Source organism: Brachyistius frenatus, unplaced genomic scaffold, assembly GCF_029030835.1.
Source record: "Brachyistius frenatus isolate BFR_SWC_R1_liver_20210118 unplaced genomic scaffold, ASM2903083v1 Contig_289, whole genome shotgun sequence".
Lineage (NCBI taxonomy): Eukaryota > Metazoa > Chordata > Actinopteri > Embiotocidae > Brachyistius > Brachyistius frenatus.
Genome location: NW_027210888.1, coordinates 360480 through 380000, shown reverse-complemented (window position 1 = coordinate 380000; position 19521 = coordinate 360480). Strand labels below are relative to the sequence as shown.

The 19521-nt window shown below is 42.8% G+C and overlaps 1 long non-coding RNA gene across 1 annotated transcript; it reads left to right on the top strand.

Annotated features, from left to right (window-relative positions):
- Positions 1–11526: 11526 nt before the first annotated feature.
- On the top strand, positions 11527–15590 carry LOC138635078 (uncharacterized). The gene is made up of 3 exons (XR_011312056.1): positions 11527–11879; positions 12338–12459; positions 15130–15590. It is a non-coding gene; the product is annotated as an uncharacterized lncRNA (long non-coding RNA).
- The last annotated feature ends 3931 nt before the right edge of the window (positions 15591–19521 follow it).

Here is a 19521-nt window from a genome sequence, read left to right as displayed (position 1 = left end):
GTCGAGCGGCGCAGACTGAAATAGCAGAGGCATTTAAACAAGTTAACTAATCAGCGCTCATTATAGACGATGTCTAGCCAGAACACAAACAGAGGCTCAGCGAAGGCTCAGGGTGAACTGACACTCCGCGACAACTGAGCGACCGAGGTTGTTAGCTGAGCGGCCGCGAGCTTCACCCTGTGAAAAGGTAAATGGTGGCAATTAGAAATGCCGTGTAATGATGAATGATTGAGGTGCTTGCCCCCCATGTTATTTCTTGTGTAAAATGTAACAGCAACATAAAAATAATAAACTGAAAAATGTATATAGGATGTCCATCTTGAAATAAGATGAATGTCTTTATTTGTCTGTCTTTGTAACATTTTCAACACAGCATTTGGGTTTTGATGGTAAAATTTGACAGTACAATTAAATTGGATCTCTTTTTAAAGATGCATTTAATTGATTACAACAGACAGGCAACAGAGGAAGTTGTTTACTGACTGTCTGTCGTCCCTAATTTTACATCCCGTCCCACCAACAGGTTGACCTTTACATTTTTACACATTAAAATATCTCACCTGCAGGATGGATGGCCTTGACATCTGGTACAGACACTCATGGTGCCCAGAGGAGGAATCTTAATGACTTTGGTAATGTCTTGACTCTTGCACCAAAATGAGGCTCCCATTTGTGGTTTGGTGTGAAATGTCCTAACAACTGCTGGATGGATAGTTGTGACATTTACAGACATTTACGCCTCCATCAAGAAAATGTAACGTCATTGCTCGTCCCGGGACTTTTCATCCAGCGCCATGAACAATGAAGACATTTATTTGTGCCATTCTTTGGTTCATGACCTCTGCCATCACCCTCAGATGTGTTGGGTTATCTGATGGTTACAATGCTAACATGCTGGATTAACATGGTGAACATGGTCACCAAATTACACCACCGAACTTAAATAAACCTTTGCAGAGCTGCATGACTGTTGTTGAGGTAATGGTGGGCACATATAGTTGCATGTTGTGTCATACCAGCTGCATCAAGTCCACAAAGACAAACTGCCAGAAAAACATTCTGGTGCCTGCAGATAAGAACTCGTGTTTTTCATCAAACATGAGGTAAAGTAGAATTAGTAGAAAACATTTCAATCAAGTTACATATACGATTCAAATTATTCTTCAAACATCATGTTGTTATCACAGAAAAGTGATTTCTTAACACGGTTTGTGAGGATTTTTTTTTGAGTGACAGTCACTGAGTTCTGCTCCTAGCACCCTTTGACCCCACAGCACTTGTCTCCTTATCACACAAGATAGCAACAGATTTCCAAACAGCGTTGGTAGCCAGCTATCAGGACCCTCAGACAGATGAAAAAAAAAACACAAGTAATGCCTTCATTATGCAGCAGCCTGTGGCTTCCAGAAGATGGAGATCAATAAAGCATTCACCTTTGTACTGGGCAGTCACTGCGAGTGTCTGTGATGGCACCGGCCAAGATGGGAGAAGGATAAGGAGAACATACAACACATCTTCATACAGATCTATAAGGTAAATAAGGTAACACAACCCATTTTGAAAGTACAGCTTATGTGAAAGATTGATTTTGGAATAATAAATGAGGGACAGATGTGAAAGTGCACAGCAATAAGAACAAACCTTCCTTTGGTCACTGACATTCGAGGATTAGGGAGCGACTGTTTATTGAACACCAGCCCGTCCTTATCACATCACAATCAATACTATACAGCTTCAGCTGCATCCCAGAGTAGTTAAACAGATGCACTTTATATTCGGAGCCCTTTTTGTTCAGCGCTCACTTTGCCTGCAGGCCTCATTGCTCTAATGTCTCTGTTGGATGTTCTGTCATCAGCATCGGCCCATCGGCCACAGAGGACACATAGACGGGGACTGATGGTCTATCGCTTTAGAGGCTGATGTGGAGGCCAGATAGCAGCCTTATCATTATCTTATCACAGGCATCTGCTGCCCAGATGATCTGCCGCCCTTCTCTGCTGACAATCAGCTCATTTTTATGCTCCCATGCAACAGTGTTCTTTGAAAGGCCATAATCACAGCCATCACCCCATGAGCTGATGAGGTCATCGTCCAATCGTCTGGGGGGGGGGGGGGGACGCACACATCCATCTTTCTTACAAACATGCATACACGAAGGGGAAAGACACGTATACACGTCACCTATCGACAGCCACAAATGCACAGTGACAAGCAGAGGAAGAGTACAAACACACGGGTACATAAACGCTCTCTCTCATACACATGCGTTGTGAGAGTGGACGAGTCAACAGACAGCAGACAGTTTAGGTAGACTGATGGCTCCAGTCTGGGACAGAAGCTGTTTGGATGTTATAAACTCCACTAAAGTATACAGGCAGAGTGATTCTCTATCAGGAAGGAGACATACATTATGTCTTTACCAACACCATAAAATACTGAGAGATGTGAGGAAGCCCAGGCAACGTTTGTGGATTCATATAAAACAAGATGTTGTACAAATAACTTTTTTATTGATATAGATTTGATCAAATATAAAGTTTTTATTATAATATGGAACCCTCACCATTCATGTTTACAAAATCATTGTTTTCCCATTCATTAAAATTACTTGCATTACTTCATTATTTTATTAATTACTTTATTACGTTTTTATTCATTTTACCACAGAATTATCTCAACATAAGCCTCAAACGTAATAAAAAATTAAATACAGAAGAAAATGATTTCTAAAATAACCATGAATAAATAAATCAAAAACCTCCTCTGATCCAGGGAAACACGAGTTAAACTATTATCTATGTCTACGAGCAGTTTGATTGTGATACAATTGAAAATTTCCTGCAACAGGTACATCATAAAGTCTTGTTGAGTGTCAATGAAATGCTGATGTTGCTCCTGGGAATATTTATCTTCTTTAATATGGGCTAATCTGATTACGCCGACCAGGCTGAGCTGAAGCAGTCTTTATTTTGAAGATATGGAGCAAGTGCTTTTATCATGAAGCCAGACCGAAAAAGAGGTTCAAAGTCACTCCAGGAAATCAATAGACAGTAGCTCTGATAACACCTCACTACTTCATGTTTATTTGTTTTTCTCTTGTTCGCCATTAGAGGGCACCACTGGTTTTGTTTCCCACTAAACATGTCAACAATAAAAACCGAAATGCTGCTTATAATACTGACAACATGGCACGAAATCTGTCCCGTCCACCAAAGATTCTGTCTTGTTGGTAAAACAAAATGTCTGTCTTTGTGTACATCCATGTGTCAGTTCTTTGGCCAGGCAGCCCTGCACAGCTGATAAGACCGACAACACTGACACCCATATATTGCTTCATATTGCTTCTGAACTTGCATACAGTTATTATCTGCATGAACTCTGCTTGAGGACAACTAACGAAGATGTGTGATAAAATGATGAGATATGACATGTAACTACTATGCTGACTGTGCTGTACACACCAAAGAGTACACAGGAATTTTTTTAATGTTCCACTTTTATTGCATTTGCTCACAGCTGAAAGATGTTTTGATAAAATACCACTCTCATTTTCTCTTCTGTGTATGTGTTTCCAAACTCTTCCAGGGTTGCTTGAGGTTAATACAACTTTTTTGGGGGAGACTTTTTCACATATTGTAACAATTTCAACTGCAAAGCCCAGATGGTGTTTGATTTTATTAAACAAGATTAATTTTCCACTCATGAGCTGACTGGCCAGGAGGCCGTTCATGGTCCAACTATGACAGGTTGCAGTGTGTTCAGCTGGATTAGCCCTGGCATTTCATCACACTGATTTATATCTTACGCAGAGAGATACCGACACCGATTCACACAAATATACATGTATGAAATACAAATACTCCAAACGTGTCCATCTTCATGTCTACGAAATAGACAAACGTCAGCTAGTTTTAATGATGTTTACATTCATGGTAAAAAATTGACAACAAAAAGAAAAAAAATGTGAATCACCAAAGTTGAATAATGAATCACATCGTTCTTTGAATGCTCTTTAATGTATTGTGGTCAGCTCTGTAAATCATCGTCACATATTCTCTTGGCATTATCGATAAAGTAAAACATGTGCATGGTTTACTTTTTATTTATTTTCTTACTGGACAGAATCACAAAGAACATGGTGTGTAAAGTTCCTGACTGTCCCAGTGGCCACCCAAGTCTTTACAAAAATCTTTGAGAAGCACTGCTGCTCCCTCCATGTTTGACTGATCGAGATCCAGCGAATGCGTTACTGGAAAGCAGGATGGTTTGTGATCTTTCCACTTCATCGAGATCCTTTTTTTCACTGAGAAGCCGAGTGTGAAAAGGAGGTTCAAAGGAATTAATGTGCTGCTACTGACTTCTGAACCTGCACACGAACTAGAAAATTGACATGCAAGTTTTTGTTTGCAGGTCGCTCACAATGTCTAAATCCTAAACTGGCAAACAGGTGAGTGCACACACTCGAAACCTAACGCAAAAAAAACCCTGTTTTTATCACCCTGAAGGGTCAAAGCCCACCGCCTCTGCGCCTGTCCGCGGTCAAAAGAGCAAAAGCTTGAGTATAAAAGGAAGAAAATTCCACAGGTTTCAAGATAAGAGTTGCTGATGATGCACAGAGCCAAGAAAGTCAATGGAGTCCTGTTTTTCTCCACCTAACTCGTCTATCAATAGAGGCCTCGGATGAGCTCCAAATAAAACAATCTTCCCGCTGCCTGGAACACATCTTAGGCTTTATTGTGAGCAAAGGTCTGCAGCAGCTGGCACTAAGAGGTCCAACGCTGAAATAATCTTATCTGCCATCAGCTATAAATATTTGACAGAGAAGGGAGAGAGGGAGAGATGAGGAGAGAGGAAAGAAGGAGGACAGGCAGGGTGGTGAGGCGGAGAGGCAGCGCGGGGGGGGGGGGGGGTCTGAAGCAGTGACAACTGTGCCTTGCCAGATTTTTAACAAATTAAACACCATTCAGAGCTGAGGATTTGCTGGTGTCTTCAAAGCAGGAACATATTAAGATGCACTTCATAGGCATGTTGTGGCCTTCGGTTGGCCCAGACTGTACTTACTTTACACTCCATGTTCCTCATCAGCATCACAGGCTCATTCTTCTGTATGGAAACACAGGTGGTACCACAAATAAACACTATAAAACCGTCTGGATAGCTTTTATATTTGTACAGCACTCCCATAACACTTCTAATCAAAGGAAACAACCGCCAAAACACATTTCAGGTGGTCTGGGAGAATGCGTGTGTGGGGGTGGATGAAGGGAGGGAGAGGGGGTCAGTCTATTCTTACATCTAACTACGTCAGATTTTTTCAAATTCATTCCATATTACCCACCGACTTGTTCTGTTCCTCTCTCCAGCTCATGACCCAAACCCTCACACAAAAGCAGAAGATTATAGGAAGAGTGGAAAAACAAAACTAATTACTGGAGGTATTTCAACCAGCCAATGCTGCTTAAAAAGTAATTACATGGGTTTAGAGCTCTGGCTGTGGTTGGGGTGGCTGCAAATCTCACACTGGCAGACCTGTTCCCCGTGTAAAATCTGACTGCTGCCGAAAGTGACAGCAGGAGAGGACGACCTGCGTGGATGAAGAGATTAGCATCATGTTGCTGTCATCCACTTCAAAGAAAGAGGAAAAGAAGTTCTCTGAAGTTGAACAAGGAAGTTTTATTTCCACAAGAAAGAGTTTTGAAGTAATACTTTAACATTTTGATGGGGTTTTAGATGAGAAAGCAGATACCTGTCCAACTATAATCTAATTAGCTCAGCTCAGAGACTGAAAGTAAACAGCAGGCCCGATTGTGCCCCAAAGTAACAAAATCCACTTATAAAAGTGACTAATTAGCAGGAAATATCTGGTTTATGTAATCACAGAAAAGTTAAAGTCACCATTTTGCAGCGGTTCATGTGCTGGACTATTTCTTGGCTGAGAGCAGTAACATCCTGGAGTCTCTCCACATAACCCTTTGTAAAAATGGCTGATATTACACTCATTTTAATCATTGAGCTTTGAAGTAGCTGATAGACAGATTTTTTTTTCCACTGAATTTTCCTCGCTGTTTTACCCTGTTTCCAATCTTTGTGCTAAATCGGCTGACTGCAGCTTTCTAAATCAAGACAGATATATATATGTGATACCAATTTTCTGATCTAAGAAAGGGAATAAAGTTACTTTCCAAAATTCTAATTTTTCTTCATTTCACTTGAGGTTTAAATACAGCAATATTATCATGTTTATTGATTCTTTTGCAATATAAAGCTGTCCAATATATCATGTCATAATTTTACAGGTTTTTGTACCATTGCCTATAAACACACGTAAAACAAACAAAAGTTCACTTTAAAACCCAATGAAATTCTTTACATCTTTAAAAACTGTTTTAAAAAACACCACAACACAGGTAGCGACGTTTTACAAGGAAATCTAGTCGTTTAATCACCAATTAACTACTGTAAACTGTTATCTTTGGGTGGATGCACCTTTGAACACTATCACAGGTGAAGAGATGCACACAAAGGGTGGTAAAGCCATAAAATTAGGGTAGCTATTTGACAAAAGGCAGATACCAGTCGGTATAAGGCAGAGGTGAAGGCTGTGCACCGAGGGAGCTGATAAGAGCAGCTCATCTTTCCTCAGACCACTCACTGCCAGTTGCAGGGAGCTCTCTTTAAAGTGGAGGCAGTTATCTGAGGCCGCTTTCTTGTTTTCCATCCCTAATGAACAAAATGTGGTGAATGGATGGTGAAAAAAATGTCTCTTTGATTTAGGAAGACAATCGTTTTTATCTGACAACCATGAAAAATAATTTAAGGAAGTGGATTGGACTAATCCTTGTTGATCACTGCCTCCGAGCACCTTTACCCTTCAGCTAATTCATTCATTGTTTTGGAGTAAAAGATCCAGGCATTTCATGAGAGCATCCACCTCAACCGAAGCTTAACCTCTTTTCTAAGTGGGACCTGCCTGCTTATGCAACATGACAGTAAATCTCCAACCATAAACTACTGTTTATGCCCGGGCTGTAAAAGAAAAAGGTGTGTTTCCTCTGCCTGGTTTACTGCACGTTCTCTGTAGTCCTTCCATTATTTCACAGGCTTTTATAAGACTGTCTGTAAAAAGAATCAAATGCAAATGTTTGGGAATAAAAAGCAAACACGAGCCACTGTGCTCTCCATGTAAGCAAAGTTAATTGCGCTGTTAAACTGAAATATGAGTATGAGTTTCATGCAAGACACATTATCCGAAATGACGTACGTGTATTGTGAATTCCCTTAAAACAAGCGTTTGTTTTGTGTGTTGGATCTCCATCCGTTCTCCTTTTTAACCCTTAAAACTTCCCAAATCCAAAACTAGATTTGTGTACAAAGCTGGAAAATAGTTTGTACATTTACATCGACTATCTCTCAGCAAGTCCTCTTTTTGATCATCCTTCACGTGGCAACATGTACTTAGGCGAAGATTAAACAGGAGAAAAGAAGGAGGAGGTATGTTATCATGTATGTTATCGGTTATGAGAAGTGACAAAGAACCAAACCACTCTCTTTCAGTCAGCTCCTGTCTCCACCATGATGATATATGGAGATTGGAAAATGCTCCAAGAGCAACAAAAATCTGTATTTAAAATGTCACGCTTCTATTAGAATTGCATTAGAAACCTGTGTAAATACGCCAAGTCCCATGACAGCCTCAGACGAGCAGAGCAGGACTTCCTCCTGGAGATTGTAGATGGAGTTTTGGAGAAGATGAAGCACACAGGCCGGGGACTGGGAGGTGATTTGATACAGCTAGCATTTAGAACAACAAAGCACAGACAAAAGCAGCCACTTGGACGGTGCTTCAAAGACTGGTGTGTTAAACACTTGCAGAAAGACATTCTTTGGACTCGTGATCATTTGAAATAGCGGGAAAGAAGAATTAGGGAGGAAGTTGAGGAGGAGGAAGGCAGAAAAGATGAAGAAGAGGAAGCCAAACGCACTAAACTGTCAACTTGATGATTCCACAGCAACATGAAAGGGACGGAGAGTCTCTACGACTTTGGGTTTAATCTGCAGAGTCCATCTCCTCATTCCGCCGTCCTCGTGTCTTCCTGTTGGCGGAGCAGCCCACAGATACACGCTCGGCTCAACTGTTGCTTTTCGAATTAACGATAATTCATTGCAGGTCAGCTGGTGTCCTGTGGCTCCAAATGACCTGATGCGCAGAGTAGATGTGCTGAGTCAGCAGCAAGACGGAGCCCATCTTTAGCCAGAAATCGACTCTGTCTCTCATCAGGTGGCTCAGTTCAGTTCCTGTACCAAATCTAAAACTCTGGCAGTCCGTTATTAGGCCCGCTGGATCAGGGCTACTGGCACGGAGATCTGAGAGCCTGTACACAATATAATGTGAAATAATAAACTTCCTCAAAGCATCAATTCTGTAAGTCATAGCCAGTTTTGCATGTGGTTTAAGGAGGCTTTTGTTGAAAAAATTAATGGCAGATTGCTGGGGACACAACATAATTAAAAGCAGATCAAACATATCTGCAGTTCGATGTATTTGAACTGTTCTCGGTTACAGTCACACCTTGGACAACAGAGGGCACCAGCTGTATTTTCTCAGATTCTGTTCCACAAAGACGGGGAAACACCACGTTCTGCTATTTAGTGGTTTGAATAAGGTTATCCTCAGTGGAAAAACATCCTCCGAGAAACGTAGTTAAGACATAAAAAGACAATGGACATTCTTTAGTCTCCCACTTCAAATGAACATGATTTCATTATGCAAATATTATGAATGAAAAATGAAGTCTTGACCCTATAATTCTCTCTGTGTTGGAGATATGGAGGTTTTGTTTTTCATGACATTTATTTTCATTATTGCAAGCACAAAAATGTGCTTTATTTGATTATACAGGGGGAACAGAGGACATTTTGATAAATCTTCCAGTAACTCAACCTTGGTTGTGAATGCTACTGCAGCGAGAGCAGGGTGTTTTCCCTCCTAATTATTTTACCAGTCCCACTTGCTTACTCTCTGAGTGATTAATCAAAGTTAAGAAAAGCCAACCATCAACTGGGGCATGTTTCGCATTTCCTCCTGCTGGTGGAGGATCCGTCTCTGCCGGGCTGCTTGGCCTTATTACAAGTTAATTGAAACCTTGTTTAGAAATACCAAGGTCAACATTTCCAGCCATGTTATCCCAATTAGTCTGCAATGAATCCTTTTAAACAGGGGGTATTGAGTGGCTGACCCGATGTGCTACTTGAATTCCCGGCGGGACACCCACATTCAGAGCCTGGGAATGAGAGAGGGTGACTGGAGGCAGAGACACCAGGGAGAGGGCCTGAAGGGAGGGAGGGTGCTGGGTACTGCCGCTGCCCTGGGTCTCCATTTCCAGTGGAGGTTCACAGGGAACTCTCTCTGAGTGTAATCGTTTTCCTCTAACCAGCTCTGGATTCTTACTTTGATTGTGTTCAAGTTATAATTTAGATGTTGTGTAACTCAGGCATACATTACGGCCAAATGAATCCCAGTCAGCTCCTTTCATGTCTGACTCAGCTGCCTTATCTGGAAAATAAATGCAAAAATACCCCACTAAAAATAACTGAAACACTTTTGGTTTATATAGCTGAGGAGAACAGGAGGGTCGTGTGCCATAGAGGTTGTCACGCAGAGTTTTATTCCAAGCAACGTCTTTATCAGGTGATTTCACTGATGACAGAAAAGTAATCACTGAAATGAGCTGGTCAGAATGAAATGAAACAGGTTTTTGACACGTTCTCTTTCTTGTAATTAAAAACAAATCACACTTGACGTGTGCGGGCATTCATTATACACTAATTATGAGTTTATAAAACAAACTCTTTTTCCCTGAAAGTTCTGATTTATCCATCTTAAAAAATTTCGCCTTGGGGATTAATAAAGTAACTACCAAACCTAACCTAACCTTAGAGGCAAAAAAGTAGATAAACAAACATGGATGCCTCACAACAGCTAATGTGGGTTGTGATTGTAATGTAATAATGCAGCACATATTTAATGAATATTGTCATTTTGTTGATGCACAGCAGACGCAATGTTTTACCTTCACACAGTCACATTCCTGCATTGATGAACTTCTCGAGTCTGCTTACATGCTGTAAAGACACAGAGCACACACACACACACACACACACACACACACACACACACACACACACACACACACACACACACACACACACACACACACACACACACACACACACACACTGATGACTGATTACAGTTCTCAGAACGAGTTTCTGCATCTGGAAAAGGCAACGCGGTCATTTCTTAAGAATATTAACCAGATTCTGTTTGATTGGACTCCAGGCAGGAGGTGCTGTTTTATGTCACTTATATTTCTCAAATGCTGCTCGAGCATCTTGTCAGGCAGCGAAAAGCGATTCTCGGTTACTACTCATCTGTTTCAAGACACTTAAAGTGTTCAGTGGTCGTTTGAGTTTTGGTGCTTTTGGAACGGCACAAGCATATTAGGTGTCTGATGAAAATTTACCAATACTCATTTTTTAGCACAATAATATTTTATGGTAATTTCCCTCTTTAAATATCTACAAATCAAAAAATATGAAATAAACCTTTACCCTTTTTTTGGTATGACTTCATAGTTCATATTATAATAAATGGATTACACACAGGAAAGTGGAAGAAAAATGAGGGTAAATGGGTATGAGCTCAATGAACTATACCACTTCAATGTTATTGATGTTAACTTTCTAAAACTAAATATTTTCACTGTAATTCTTCTTCAATTGAGCGAAGCCAAAATCTTCCATCACTGCCGAGACGCTGCAGCATGAGCGAGGACCCTGCGTGGTGTAAGTATAGGATGGAGGGTAAGCATCCCAGCAGCAATCAATATCAATATCTCTGTGATGTGAGTAATAGCACGGAGTTACAATGAGGCAGTTATGGGGAGCTCCCTGCTGTGGTTTCACAGCTTCCAAAAACATAAGCAGACAGTGTCATTACCTCGCCTTTAAGCCAGCCATGTTGAGCGCCACGGCTTCTCCTTTCACTGCATTTCCACTCCAAATACACAGATCACTGCGCAAGGTTAAGAAAGCAGGGCCTGTGTGTTTTGGCAGGTGGAATATATTCTGAAAGAGCAACAAATCTGCTATATTTAGTTTGTGATGGCTGAGGGAGCGAAGGGAACCGAGGCCTGCGTCGGTAAACTGCAGAACCGAAGGAGGGAAGGACAACATGACAGGAGATAAAAAAAAATTAAAAAAATTAAAAACTGATCTTGCAGCTATGCCAGTACATAAAGAGGCCAAAATTATCTTACAAATTAATTATAATGCTGCACAAATTAAAGTTTCAACATGAAATCTTGAATCTTGACATCTCTGGGGTCAGGTTTAAGACTTTTGAGCATCACGGATCTGTAATTCACTTTGCCACAGAAGGGCGTGCAGCTCATCCTGACGGTGACAAAATCAGGGCTGACATCTCTCTTTCCAGCTCAAAGCTCCACACCGTGCCGGCCCGGCAGATTTACGGCCGAGCGTGGAGGCAGCAGCTGGCTGTGCCGCACGAAGGGGAAGCTAATCTTGTTTACATTCAATCTGCTATTTCCTCCGCTCTGAAACCTTGAGAGCAAAGTCATGTAATACTTGTATTAAAAATAAGTGTAGCAGAAATGGGCCTACTGGCAGCGTGCAGCAAGAGGCTTTTGTGGCCTGGCCAAGAGGGCCTGCGGCGAAAAGCAATCGATACGCCCAATATTCCAGCACGTACTCTCGAATAACAATAACCCACATTTGGACCGACACCACAAGTCTTCGACCTGCTCCAGAGAAAATAAGGGAGCCTACTTTCTGTGTCCATGTCAATTGGAGCTGTAGTGGTGAGTATGATGAAATGTAACGTTTACTTGTGTGTGCCGAAGTGTGTGTGTTCCTTTGAATGTAAGTGTGCGTATCTTAATACGAGGTAAGAAAATACAATAACATGATCACTTCACATTGAGAAGCACAAGATGGAGACTCAGCAGATCAGTCGGAGTACCTCAGAGTGACAACTCGGGATGATTTGGACTCTTGATGGTTATATTCAGAAAGCCGGTGGTGGTTAAACTCAGTCTGAGTTAGACATAGCAGGTTATTCTTTTTGTAAATCAGCAGGATACTGGGTTTAGGGTCAATACAACTTCCTTCTTCTTTATGGTGCTCTTGTATCAGAGCAGCTCTGCCTGGGGCCTTGTAAACGTGGGGAGTGTTTTTTTGTTGTTGCTTTGTTTTTTGTAGATGTTAGATTCTTTTTTGGCAGACTGCTGGATGTGTTTTTTTTCCCCCTTTGTAACAGATGCTAGCTGTATTAAAGGAGAAAGCTCTGCCAGAAAATGAAGGCCTACCAGCAGCCAAAGTTGCAGCCATCACAGCCCTCTGGTGTGCTCTGGAATGAAACAATTGAAATTTCCTAAAAAGGTGAGCAACAGTTCAGAGCACAAAGGACGGTTTTGAAAGAGAAGCTAACATCTCATTGTAGGAGCGAGCGGGCGGCTTGAAGTGCCCACAGCCCAGAGGGGAAGCACACAGAGGAAGCACAGCAGCGCTGCAGTAGTGTCAAAGCCAGTTCCTAACCAGCTGTAGCTAACCATAAATGAAAACTATGGCTGGGAGTACACCTCCCTCAGGTGCCATATGCCTTTGATTTTTCCAGGACTGCTTACATTTACCCAGAATCCCAGAGCTCCCCTCCCTCTATTCATGGAAGTTTGCTGGATTTATTGAAGGTCTGGTACCTTCGCAGCAATTTCCCAATGAAGGCGCACACACAGTGTACAGACGGATGCACACACAAAAAAAGTCTGACGATGCAGTGAAAGCAGCTGCAGCCACTGCAGTTACCACCCTCGCAAAAACAAAAAATAAAACGTAAAGTTGAGGAAGAGTTCACGTCACAGAAGTGATGATTTTGTGTAAGTACCTTGCAAAAAAACAGAAAGCTGATAATGTAAGCAACAACTTGAAGGAAATAGGAATAAAATAAGGAAAAAACACAACGGAAAAGCACGTTCTTTTTACGGAAACTAGATTTCAAACTGAAACCATGCAATCACCACATTAAAGGCCTCCCATTCTTTAGACAACCACTGGTATGCAGTGTGGATGCCAGGGCAGTGTTTTCCATTAGATTTCTCTGTTTTTTCAGTTGATCTGGCAAATTAACTTACAACAGGCTGAACACAAGATGCAGCCTGGAAAGGAGCATAGCAGCAAATTGCATTTATCAAAAACACTCACTGGGACTGTTTACTTTATGTGATCTAATAAAAAAAAAAAAAAGCTCATGCTGAGAGTGTTTCAGTGATTGCATATGGATATAAGAGAACAGTAAGCCCCAAGTGCAGCCACCCAGACCACATGAAGAAGGGCTGCATTTAAACTCCATCACCGTCATTTGTTTATCACTTCAACTTAGTCATGGTATCTTTGTGAGGCACTTTTTCCCTCTCTGGCCCGCCGGATGGGAACCTGATTGCTCATGCTCTTTGTTGCATTCTTCGAGGATAGCGAGGCTTATAAAAGCTGTAGGTCATATCCTCGCTGACCATTTAACACAGCTAAATTAACACATATACAAACTCCAGAAAACATGTCTTGTTCTTTTGAAGACCAAGCACTGGCAAAAACATTTTTGTTTCCTACCACATGTTTTACAGCGCTGTGGGTTCAGCAGTGTATAAGGCCGACTTACGGTTTATACAACAGTATCCTCCTCCACCCAGCACCCTCCTTAATGATCATATGAACCCGATTTCAATAAAAAAAAAAAAAAATTAAAGTCTGTTTCCCTCCAAGATTTCTGTAAAAACAGAAAGAGCACACCTGTCTACAACTGTATATGGTGATATTCCCTTTATCTCTCTGTAACTGTGTCCAGTAACATGACTGCATTTCTGTTTGGGAGCAGACATGACATCTTACGAAGGGCAGGGACCAGGATCAAACCGGATTGGTGTGTTTCAGTATGACAATAAGGCCTCCAAATAGGCCAGTGGAGCCGGGACAAGGACGAGGATGACCCTGTGAAACGCATCACCATTACACACCATTATCCTGACGGAGAAACGTATGATGAACTTTGCAGATTTGTTGGCTGTAACAGGAAAAGAATCAAGCTCCCTCTCACCCCTTGCTCTTTTTCTTTTCAAATTATTTCTGTGTTACATATGATAAACCTAAGGTTTAAAATGGTTCATTGTACTATAAATATATGTATATATATATATATAGTCCAGCCATACTAAATTGAAACCCGACACCTTCCCTATAGCTCCACTTTCTTCCCGGTGTCTTGGACCAGCTCAGTTCCAGCCAACACGGGTTCGTAAGGGTCACAGTCCGGCAGTTTTTATAGTTCTCTTTAAATCATCACATGCTTAGCAAAAATCTCTAAGTGTCCAAAAAGTAAAACAACGCAGCCAGGTAAGTAATGGGGCGCTTATGCTCTATAGACTACGGACCACCCAGCCAGCTGCAGCAGCAGCAGGCCGGACCTGTTTGCAGCTGTTGGTCTCTAAACCAGGGGATGGTTTCTCCAAGCACTGGTCATCAGCTCCGGTCAGAAACATGTCTGGATCCCTTGGGGGATAAACTGCCTCTAATTCAGTGAAAGAAAAACTGATGATGAATTGTAAATTTTGTGCTTTCTCTCTCTCTCTTTATTTCTGGCCCAAAAGATAATAATTTGCCTTTTTAACTGGTCCCTGAGGGGAAATTCCCTTATCTCCTGGCGTCCTCCTCAAAGAGGTCAAAGGCCAGGATCAGCCATAGAGCAGCAGTCCTAGAGCTTGTAAGGGTTCAATGTCTCGTTCAAGGGCTCTTCAGTGAGGTGGAAGTTTTCCCGTGTGTGGCTGGAAGGCTGCTGACCTACAGGCCACTCCGAACTCACTCTACTTGGACTGCTTTACGTGTGCGTGTGTGTGTGTGTGTGTGTGTGTGTGTGTGTGTGTGTGTGTGTGTGTGTGTGTGTGTCTGTACACTGACGTTTCTGCACTGTTCTATGTTTTATATCATTTGCATATTTTGCTCTTTTTTTTTCTCCTTCTTCATTAAACTCGTTACTCGGTGCTGTATATCTCCTCTCCTCAGGCAGAGCACAGTTCATCGCCCACAAAGAGTTCTCCGCTGACTAACCACCCACAGGGAACTCGGAGTTGCTCTCTGACCCCCCTTCAGAGGGACACCGGCCAACCGCTATGGAGAGACAAGAGGAATGAGATGAGTGCATTGAAGATACGCCAGTGTGGGAAAAGGAAAATGTCCTCAGTAAGCAGCAAGCGCCCAAACCACAAACTTCTGTTGGAAACATGACGACTGCTCATAATGGGAATTAAGTGCACAGCCTGAAGAGGGGAGCTTCTTGTCTTCTCTCCTCAGCATATTGTCTCTGTGGCAGCCCTGGAGTGCTTTCTTAAGGTACACCTGCATTTTGATCAGATTAAAACTCATGAGGGGCTGTAAAAGTTTTGCGAGAGCTGTCTGCCCAACAGCATTCCTTGGATGTAAAATGTAAGCAAAACCCGTGTGGAAATAAACACTTCCAAATTCTATTGCTCCCAGCCTTTTCTATTGCATCCGAAAGGTTAATTTAAAAGCAGTGAAACCACAGTGGACAGAAATAATTATCATATCCCATATTCTCCAAGGGAGACCTGCTTTTATTATGTTGACTTTTAGAGAGTGAAAGGCCCAGTGGAATCAGAGCTCACCGTCAAATGTCCAGCCAGGCCAGGATCAGCCAGTTTCGCATGACCTTCCCTGTCACAGAGTGTATTCCCAGCTTTCATCTCCCGGTGGATTTTCCTCATAAAATGCAGATAGCACAGGCCCTTCAAGGTTGATTTGAGGATGTAGACTATCTCATCCTCATTGAGCTGTGCAACACAAACATACAACGATTATTTTTCCAGTGATTAAGACACTCCAAAATGTCAGATGCAGAGAGGCTCCTCGAGGAATAAAAGAAAGCAGCGCGTGCAAATGAATTTGCTGTGCAGTTATGGAGCAACAGGTGTCGTCACTGGTGGTCTGTCCTAATTTTAGAAGTTGTAAAACATGTTGGAGCAAGCGGTCATGTTTGAAATCATTTCATCCATCAGAGCTTGATTTCATTTCAGGATTCAAAGATCAAGTTTGGAAAACAGACAGTCGCTCTGCAGCTTCAGAAACTAAGTACCTGAAAAGGTCAATGCATGTTTTTAAGGTGCTCACAGGCCACACATTCATACATGACTGCTGCCCAGTGTCACTCAGTGTCACAGCCGCTAAACCTTTATCCCATTTTGAGCCACCCAGTCCTGCAATAAGTCGGCCCTTTAACAGGTCAGGCAGCCAGTTGCCCAGACGGTAAGCTAACCAGTCCAACAGTGGCAAACAAGTGTGAGAAGGTTTATGAATCAAACGTCCCCCGGCTGATGGCTGGCCGTTCAGGACGTGAGTCACACACACCAGAGTGGCAGTGGCAGAGAGCGAGACAGGCAGGGATGCATGGAAGAAGGGGAAATTCCCATTAAGGGATGGCCAAGGAACCGGGCTCGGGCCAAGCGCGCCGGCAGAATGTGCACTTCATTAGTGGGAAAGTGCCGGAGAGGACCGGGCCAGGCCAAGTTCTTTGAGGCTCGGGAAAAGCCAATAAAATTCCAAGCCAAGGAACCATACAAGTATACTTGAACCACGAGACGGAGCAACGCAGCAAGACAGCAGAGGTCTCATCAGGAGAATGACCGAAGAGCGTTCAGGCTAGCGACGTTACTCCAGTGGTCACGTTTCTCGGTGTATTTGGCATCTTCCATCACAGTCAACAGAACAATGAGGCTTCAGGGTTTCAGAGGAGTGTACCACAAACAGCACTTTTCAAATTTACATGTTTTAAAACTTCTAATTTTACAGAAGGCTCCTGAGAGGCTGATGACTCCCTTTATTCTCTACAGTATCTTAATATCCACATTTTGTTTCCTATCTCTGCAGCTGGGCTGGAATTGCTTAACTTGACTTACATCACTACAGTGCATACCGAGACCCGTGGAGCTGCAGGTTAACGCAGCCACCCAGCTGTCTGAGCTGGGAGAGCTCACATAAAACACAAGCTGTTTCATTGCCTTTACGCATACGGCTACACTTACACTGCACATCGATGCTCTGACTTATGTTAAGAGCGTTTCTGTTGCAATACCACAAAGACCTGTAGTGAGAGTGAGCATCGTAAAGGAAAGAAAGAGAGCCGGCATGCGGAGGAAGCTGGATATTTATGGAATTCCGAAAGAGCTGGAATGAGAAGTGTTTTCAGAAGGTGATATCTAAAGGGCAGATGCTGATTCACCGTATCTTCCATTTCAACAGAGACAACACACACTGTGATTCACGGTTTCAGGCGGACACGGTGAGAGGCCCAGTGGGGTCAATAAGAAGTTGGTGTTTTTGTTGCAGTTTAAGTCCTGTACACAAAAAAGGCAGGATCTCCCTCTTCACCAGTGAGGCCGGGCCCGGGCTTGCAGCACCTGGACAGTTACAGATCCCCACAGCCCACTTGGACTTCTTGGACGCACCATGCACCACAGGAGCCCCCCCCCCCCCACACACACACACACACGCACACACACACTCCCCCCCGCCTCTCCAGGCAGAGAGTCCTCCACTTCCATCGCTCTCCTTGCACTTAGCCCGTGTTTATTCTCTCAAATAGTAACAAAAGGACGGGGCCGCCGAGAACTGTATCTTTTTACAACGTGGTGACATCACTTGTAAAAGTAGAGAGGTAAACACACTGAACTCGGGCTCCTGGTCTTCCAGGTTTACAGTTCCCTGCCTATCCATCCAGAGGGCCCCGCTGTAACCCCTGGTGACCTCCGTACTGCTGTCTGACTCCTGATTGGGGTCAGGAACATTGCTCACATTGGTTTCACAGCCCAATGAAATCACCCCAAAGGACACGCTTGCACTGTGCTGTTAATTCAGTCAGTGAGGAGCTGGGAAAAATGATTTCTTTTTTTCTCTCATTTTGAGCTGTAACACAAAGCATATGAGCATATGAACCTCCAACACGTAAAGGGTGAATGAAAAGATAATTGAGATAATGAAAAATAATATCATCCAATTTATCCTAAAGGGACCAGCTGGAGTCGTGAAGGAAGAGGAAACAAACAAAATCAATTTGAGAGCCAAAATTGATGTTTTAGGTCTTCATAGTCCTAAGAGGGTTTTGTCTTGATATCTGAAGCTTTATGTAAGGCATAAACATGGCCAATGCTGTCCATAATCATCAGACCGAGCCGAGGGATTAACCGGATTGACAAATAAACCATATAAGTCAGCTGAGTCTGAGTCTGCAGATACACTTGTCATTTCAATGTGAGCTCTGATATCTGATCATAAAGCGCTTCCAACCCTGAATTTCTGGTTACCCACACCAGCCCTAAGAATGTCAGTCATTCAGCTCACATGGTTGTATTTAATCAAATCTGTTGATATTTTCCTCCATCGTTTGTGCTCCTCCGATGAACAATGTGACTGGATCGTGTCCAGACAATGTTGAGTTCCACTGTCAGTGAAATCCACCCACCTCGGATGCGGTCGAGCTCATTGCAGCGTAAGCAAAATCCAACTGGTGAATGTCTTGAATCCTGCTGTGATGCGATTCTATTTTTTCTATTTTAATTTCACAGGAATCTTCGTTTCGGTTGAGTCAGTGTTGACCAGCAGCTGCTGCAGCGGTTATGACAAACTGTTGTGCATTGTGATTTTATTTGAGTGTCTCTGCTGTGTTGGTGCACCAACGGCTGCCACAATGCATCGTTCTTCAGTTGAAGCAAAGAAGAAGTGAATGTGTGTTGACTGTAAGTGAATCAGCTGATCTCCATGTGTACGGTCCCAGACATGGAGCTGGTTCCTGCTGGTTACTGGGCCACTGGGCTGCAGTCAGGATTATAATGAGGAGCATTTGTCTCTGCTTCCTCCCTGCGGTCACTTTGACAGCATCTGTTGACTGTTGCTGCCCCCCCCCCCACCTCTTCCACAGCACACACCCCCCCCCCCCCCCCCCGCCCCCGCCCCCAACCAAAAGTCCCAGATACACAACAGCTAAATAAAAACACACAAATTAGCCATGTGGACCATGGTAAACATTTCCAGCTTCCCAGTCCAGGCCAGCTGGAGCTTGACAACATTACATGTGCTGTGTTTAGCAAAAGCCTTTTTCACAAGCTCCTCTTTCAACCATCTCCAGAGGGAAATATCTGTTTCTTTACCTGTTACCTGCCAAATGCTGCGTTATGTTCGCCAGCGTTGGCCACCTGCGACGCATATATGGTGTACAGTAGGCTAAAAACATACAAATAATCATCTGACCAACTGTTCATATAAAAGTATATCACAAGATTGAAACTAGTGTAGTTAAGTATGAACAATAAATGGCACAAACATCAGCTATAAGATGTTGTAATATTTCAGCTGCATCTGTGTAACTGTAGAATAAACTGTTGCACT